Here is a 7,103-nt window from a genome sequence, read left to right as displayed (position 1 = left end):
GTCATCTGCGCCTGTGAGAAGACTGGAGGGCCCTTCTGCATGGACAAAACTCATTCTGAAACAGGGAGGTGACAGCATGGTCAGAAGACAGGACCCGCCCTCTTTCACTAGATGGAGCAGTTACTGGGGAGGGCAGGATGGAGGTGTCTTAGCTGAGAATGAGCTAGAGCAGCCCCGTGCCACACCTGGGGGTTCCCGAATGTGGCTATGTAACTTCTCCTTGCTCCCGAGCACAGAGTGGGGAAACCTGTGTCCCCTAGTCACCAAGCCTTGGGATGCCTTGTCATTTGGGCATCAGGCCAAAGTGGAGGAAGCCCAGGGCTCTGGCGGCGGTTTACCCTAATGCTAGACCAAGGACACGGGGAGGAAGTGAACAGTCTCACTTGTCCCGGATCTGAAATCTATTAAGAGATGACAAGAAACACACGGCTGGTCAGAAGATGCAGCCAGAAAGTGTTGGATTTCGCCCCCACCCCTTGGAAGAAGCGAGGAATGGAAAGTTACACCCGGATCCATTGACAGGCGAACCTTAACATCTCATCGGAGGTTCGAAAATCTAGAATTTGTTGCTGGTGTTGGAAGGACAGCAATGGTAGCAGGAAACATGCGCCGTGAAGCTCGCGACACGCGGGCTTCACTCCCTCCCCTGCAAGGCTTCGTTCTAACACCTGCTCCTAATTTTTCATGGTAATTTAATATTCTCTTCTTAAAGAGGGTCCCTTACATCATATAAGCTTCGGATCCCAGAACGACCTGGACCCGCACCTGGGAAGTGCTGTGCCCTGTGGTTCTTCAGGCAGGTTGTTCAGTGCACAGTTGATGACTTGGAAACGTCCAGCAGTTCCCGAAGGACGGGCCGCGGAGAAGACTACAGCCGTATTGTCAGTAAGCGAGCCTTGATTAGCTTGTTCTTATTTTGTCAGAGGTGCTGAGGTTAGCTAAGGCAGAGAAGTTAGGAAATGGAAAATGTATTTGCATGTTATCAGATTATTAAAAATAAATACTTATACTACTGTATTGATTTCCCAAATCCAAATGCAAATGAGGGCAGAAATCCAGGCCTCGGAGTACAGCCTTCTTCAAAAAAGACAATTATAAGATTTCATTTTCAACAGCGTCTTTTCCTGTCAAGCCCTTTGGCAAAGAAGTTGAAAGCAAGCCAAGCCTGAAGCGGCCTCAGTGACAAGCGGCATGCTAATTCATCGGTTCTCACTCCGACCGAGAAAGTCACAATCTTGGCCATTCTCCATATACCAAGAATTCAACAGATTTATTTCTCCACAGGGACTGATCAACAAACCAACCTACCGCGTGCTCAGCGTTGACCCCGATGCAAGGATAGAAACGGACCAGGTGGACGTGGCCGATGCAAGCAGGGAAGTTGGTTGTGTGGCTTCAGAGTTACAGGCAGAAACTAGGAGGCTGCTTCGGAGTCAGCCACAGGCCTGGCCTGGTGAAGCCCGTGCTGCTGGACTCGCCCCAACACTGATTCAACACTTGACGCGGTCACTGGCCAACGTTCGTGGTCATTGATATCATAGCATTCTGTTCCCGCTGATGCTAAAATAGACCCAATGGGCCCCTCCGATACCAGTCTCCAGCTCCCAAGGTGCAGATTGGGCTGGGTGCCTCCGATTGGTCACACCTAGATCACATGACTCCAGGTTAGTTGCAAGGGAAGCTGGGAAAGTGACAATCAGGCTTTTTTGGTTTATGTGGGAGGCGGGCTTCGAAAGATTTGAACAGACTCTTTACAAAAGCGGATGCGTGCATGGCCAAGAAAAGATGATCATTGCCGTGCTTCCTCAGGGAATTGCAAATTAAAACCAAAGCGAGATGCTACTATACGTCCATTTCAGTGGCTAAAATTTAAGACTGACAGCGCCAAGTCTTGACAAGGACGTGGAGCAATTAGAACTGTCGTGTGTCGCTGGCTGGCGGGTAGGATGGCGCACCCGCTTTGGAAACCGGTCTGGAATCCCACAAAGTAAACCACACCACGCGACGATTCCACTTCTAGGTGTTTATCCAAGAGAAATGGAAACATAGGTCTGTTCCTCTTGTACGTGAATGATCACGAAAGCTTTATTCCTAGTAGCCCAAACCAGAGGCAGTTCAAATGTCCATCGACGGGTGAACAAATAAGCTACAAATTGTGATGTAGCCATGGAATGGAAAACAACTGTCTTAAAAAAAAAAAATGCAGCCACATGGAACGAATCTAAAAACATTCAGGTGATTGAAAGAACCCAGTCTCGGAGAAGTACCTACAGAATGATTGCCTTTTCATGAAACTCCATTGTGACTGAAAGCGGATCGACGATGGTTGCCTGAAGCCCGGGGTGGCAGTGTGTGTAGACCGGCAAGGAGATCAGCAAGGGAACCTGTGTGGTGACATCTTGATGGAGTATATCCCGTCAAAACTCATCAGACAAAAAGGTATATATCTTCTTGTATGTAAATCGCACCTCAATAAAACTGACTTTAAAGAAGCCTTAGGAGATCAAAGCTGGCTTTCAGACACTTACATTCCTGGAGGAAGCCACGGGGGGACGGACCAGTTGGTCCGATCAGAGCAGAGCGCAGGAATCTTTGATGGTCGTGGGAAGCTGTTCCCTTGCTCACCCTCCCCGCTCTTGGCCTCACCGCCCACCATGAGAAGGACACACCTGCAGCCGCAGGTCTCCTAGCAGCCATCCTGTGACCATGAGGGAAATCGGCGTGAGGAAGACGCCCACAGTGGAGGAAGGGAGACCAGAGAACAGCAGAGAAACTGGGACCGAGCTGCTCCGACGGCCGGCTGCGGGACTCTGCAGTTTCATAAGATAATAATGTCCCTTATGCTCAAGCTAGTTCGTATTGGATTTTCCACTATTTGTTAGATAGACCCTGAAAAGATTTACTAAAGACGGTCTCCCGCCCCTTTACTTTTCTCCTAATGGATTCTACTTTGCTCTTCGCTCATTTGCATTTCTGCCTTCGATATGCAACTTATTAGATCACTCCTAGAATGAAAACCGAGTGCTTATCTTGTTTAAGCAACCGCTTTCATTTCGGGCCTTTGCAATCACGTTTATTCTTACCCCAGAGTCTGGCACCATCTTCCATTCATGTGTCAGCATCGAGCGCGCTGAAATAAAGTACCAGAGCATGATTGTTGAGTTGGGCTAATTAAAGATGTGTATCATTGGTGAAATTGTCTCTTTGGAACCAAAAAATTAATTATGTTTCTTTGGCCTGGTGACCAGATGTGGAAAACAAACCAACAGATACACATAATTATTTGCTATCTACAGTTCTCCCAATAAATTATCTTCGGTCTTATTTGCTTCTTCAGATTCTGCGGGTACCAGAAAATGAATGCCCAATGGGATCTAGGAAAACCAGATTCACACGGTCAGCAGCTTCTTGGTCAGATGCTTATTTTCCTCACGGGACACAGGACCGGGGAGGAGACCCAGGGGCACAAACAAAGGATGAGGCTCAAGGAGCCGTGTCCCAAGGTGGGCTCCGTCAGTCAGTGGATCAGAAATGTGTCTGCCTGTTTGCAGGGGAGTAGCCACCGCAAAGGGCCACATGGGACGTCTCTGGTCCTCCCTCGTGTGCTCCATAGGCAGATGTCCAGGGTGAGCCTCATGGGGCCGGTCATTTGCAAAGTTAAGGGGCTAGCCCACAGGACCACTCTCACGCCTGTCACTGATGGTCCCCAAGACCACCCTCAGTTTGATAACTCCCTGGAGGGACTCAGAACTCACTGGGTGCTGTTACACTCACGGTCAGGGTCGACGAGAGAGCAAGGATACAGATTAAAATCAGTGAAAGGCTGAGGCTCACAGGGCAGAGTCCAGGAAAGTTCCACACGTGGAGCTTCTGGTTGCCCCCTGGACAACTGGTGTGGACGGCGTCAACATCGCCCAGCAACGACATGTGACAGCATGCATGGAATATCACAACGAGAGAAGCACCCCCAGGCCTCAGTGTCCAGAGTCTTTAATGGGGCTCCATCACGTAGACACGGCTGACTCCCCGCACGGCTGACCTCAGTCTCCAGCGCCTCTGCAGTCAAGCTGACCTCGTGTGACCCAAAGCCCCCCACTTCATCTCATTTTGTTAGACTGTTCAGTGTGGCCCGAGGTCCCCAGGTAAACAAAGACACACTTAGGCAGGCTAGGCCAAGGGCATGGAGATCACCTCCCCGAGCTGAGGGCAAAGGCCAGACCTCTCTCTGAACAAGGTTAAATTCTTCAGGACACACCATTCCCTCATCTTTCTTCCTTCCGTTTTTATCAAGGTTTACCTTACCTGCCGCAAAGCGCGCAAACCTTAAGAGAACAGCTCGATGAACCCTCACGCACGTACAGCCAGGTAGCCGCTGCCCATTTCCATCTCCTAGAAGGCCCTGCGTGTCCCCTCCCGAGTCAACGCTTCCGTGCAGGGGTAGCCGCCATCCTGGCTTCTATCACTGTGGAATAGTGTCGCCAGCGATTGAACTTCAGATAACCCTCATGCGGCATGGCTGCCTGTGTCTGGCTTCGCTGGCTCACAGCCTCGCCTCTGAGCTTCAGCCGGGCTGTTACGTCTCATTTCTTCGTTCCATGCTGTCGTTGAATAGTTTTCCAATTGTGCAAATGAACCACACTATGTCACTCTTTTTGCCGTTGATGGACCTTTGAGATTTTTTCTTGTTTGGAGCAATTTATGAGGATGCCGCAGGGAACGCAAGCCGCTGGTGTGCAAGCCTCTGGGGCTCAGGCACGCGTGAGCGGAACTGCCGGCCACCGGGCAGAGGTGCTGATGGTTTTCTAAACTGGCTGTACTGGTTTCCTCTTTGGACACTGCTTGGAGCAATATCCTGGGACGAGTTGGGACAAATCAACCTAAAGTCTGGAGTGAATTAATTTCCTGGGGCAGGTGGAGCGCCCCGAAAGAGGGGTACAGGTCCCCATGGACCAGGAGGACACCCCCCTTTAGGGCCCGCCCCTGCCCTATGTTGGCCTCCTGGGGGAGGATACCTGGCCCCTTCCAGGCTGACCAGGCCCAGTGTCCTGAGTTGGTCACTGGAGACTTTCCTCCCCTCCCATCAGCTTTCTTAATAGAGGGCTGAGCCGTCCCAAGGGTGTCCGGCTGTGATTTATTTCTTCAATAGAAACTTCTGCTCCAGACTGACACACTTGACCAAAGGTTCTTGGGCCTTTCCCACTCATGAACCTTTGCCCACGCTGCTTTCCTTCCCCAGAATGTCTTGTCTCTTCCTATCTATCCAAGCAAGTCCCATCCAGCTGGTGAGGTTACCCTCAGCCAGCCTGACCACTCCCTGAAGGACTCAGAGACCCTACACAGTCTGGTCCCCTCCCCACAGCCTCCCCGGAGGACAGCTGACACAGTGGGATTTTGCTTCTGCAAGATCAGCCGTGGAGCTCTGGGGAATTCACACTGAAGTCCACCCCAAACACCCGAGCTCATCCCCAAAAGAGATGCTCCCTGCCGTGTTTCACAGAGCCTACTCCCGCGCCAGGCTGAGACAGCCCGGCTTGGCACGTGAGCAGTGTCTCCCGCAGATCCAGAGCGGCCAAGCGTCCTGGGTGTCTGTTCCACAGCCTTTCACCAAATTCCAGGTTAGTTCATACAACATAGGCCTGAGATGGCCACAGACGTCATGTCCTAGGGAGAAAATCAGGGTTTTAGGATGTTAGTGGATCTTACGAGGAGAGAACCTGGGCCGAACCCCTTGTTTAAAGATGAAGAAACTGGGTTCAGAGGAGGAAACAGGCTTACTGCCAGTTCCTGCCCGCCAGGCTCCCCAAAGCTTCTGTTTGCATCTAGAACCGGTTGTTAAAGGGTTTTCCAATTAATGTAACGAATGTCATTCCGTGGGCCTTCTGCGAAATTGCCAGATTAGGAGGGCTAAAGCGAGATCTTGTCTGATCACATTTTAAGCCCTGTGATTAACCAACAGCATGGCTTGAAGCCACGGAAAGCACAAGAAATGCTCCTACCGCCAGCATGGGGCTCCAACGACATTTGCAGTTGAGACGTGGGGTGACTGCCTAGGCCGGGCACTGCTTGGCTTGAAGAAGGAAGGGCCAGACTGGGGAGTAACGGAGGCGACCCCAGATCACCCAGTCCCTGGAAGCACACCCCCATCATGCCTGCTTCCACATGCCCGTGCTGGAATACACACGTGTATTTTTATGGCTTTGGTATTCATTTGCATTTGCTATGGAAAGCATGCTCTTCAGCTTTGCGTCCAATTTATGGATGCACACCTGTAATTACGCCAGTATTATATAGTGCACATAAAACCCGGTGACTGTGCCATCCCATTAGTTTTCACTCTGGTAAATCACCGTCCCAGCTCAACTCAACAAGGAAGGTGTTTGTTCTCTAAGTAGCAACTGGCTGCAGGTCCCTAATTATAAAACACACTCGAGGGCTCGTTAGGAACTTAAATTACATCCTAGTCGCTGAGGGAGCTGACTTCTCATTTTGCAAAGAAGCACACTGGTTGGATGATGGAGCTTTGCATTTATTCATTCACTCACTCACTCATTCATTCATTCACTCCCTCATTCATTCATTCATTCATTTGCCCAATACCAAATTGAAGATGCTCAACGAATGTCCTCGGCCTCCTTGGTCGTTTATGCAAGCTAATGAGGTGCTACATTGTGACATTTTAACTGAGAGACATCCCAGCCCACCTTCTGGCTCAAACCTGCCCATTGCATTCAGCCGAATGAGTTTTGTGAATTCAGCATCAGCTGAATCTGAGACAGGGTGCTGACAACATTGGCCAAGACAAGTTGGAGCCCGGAGACTATGGCCGCACACACCTGGAGAGCTGTCCCTAGGGACCCCCAGGCTGTCGTGTGGAACCCAGGAGTGTCTCTGTGTCACCCCGTGCCCAAGATCCCTCATGGAATAACCGCCATCCATCCTGTCCCCACCGACTGTCCCTCTCGCGGCTCAGGCTCCTAGTCTCTTGACCCGACAAGTGTGATTACGGGTCCCCCCTCCTCTCGAGGCATCGTCCCCACTTTGTCACCTCCGTCCTTCTAGCGCTCACTGCAGATCGCAGCCTGCCCTCGCTCGAAGCCCCGCAG

The sequence above is a fragment of the Pteropus vampyrus genome, unplaced genomic scaffold (genome assembly GCF_000151845.1).
Source record: "Pteropus vampyrus isolate Shadow unplaced genomic scaffold, Pvam_2.0 Scaffold90, whole genome shotgun sequence".
Taxonomy (NCBI): Eukaryota; Metazoa; Chordata; class Mammalia; order Chiroptera; family Pteropodidae; genus Pteropus; species Pteropus vampyrus.
The sequence above is the reverse complement of the archived record's forward strand: the minus strand, read 5'-3'. Positions refer to the sequence as shown.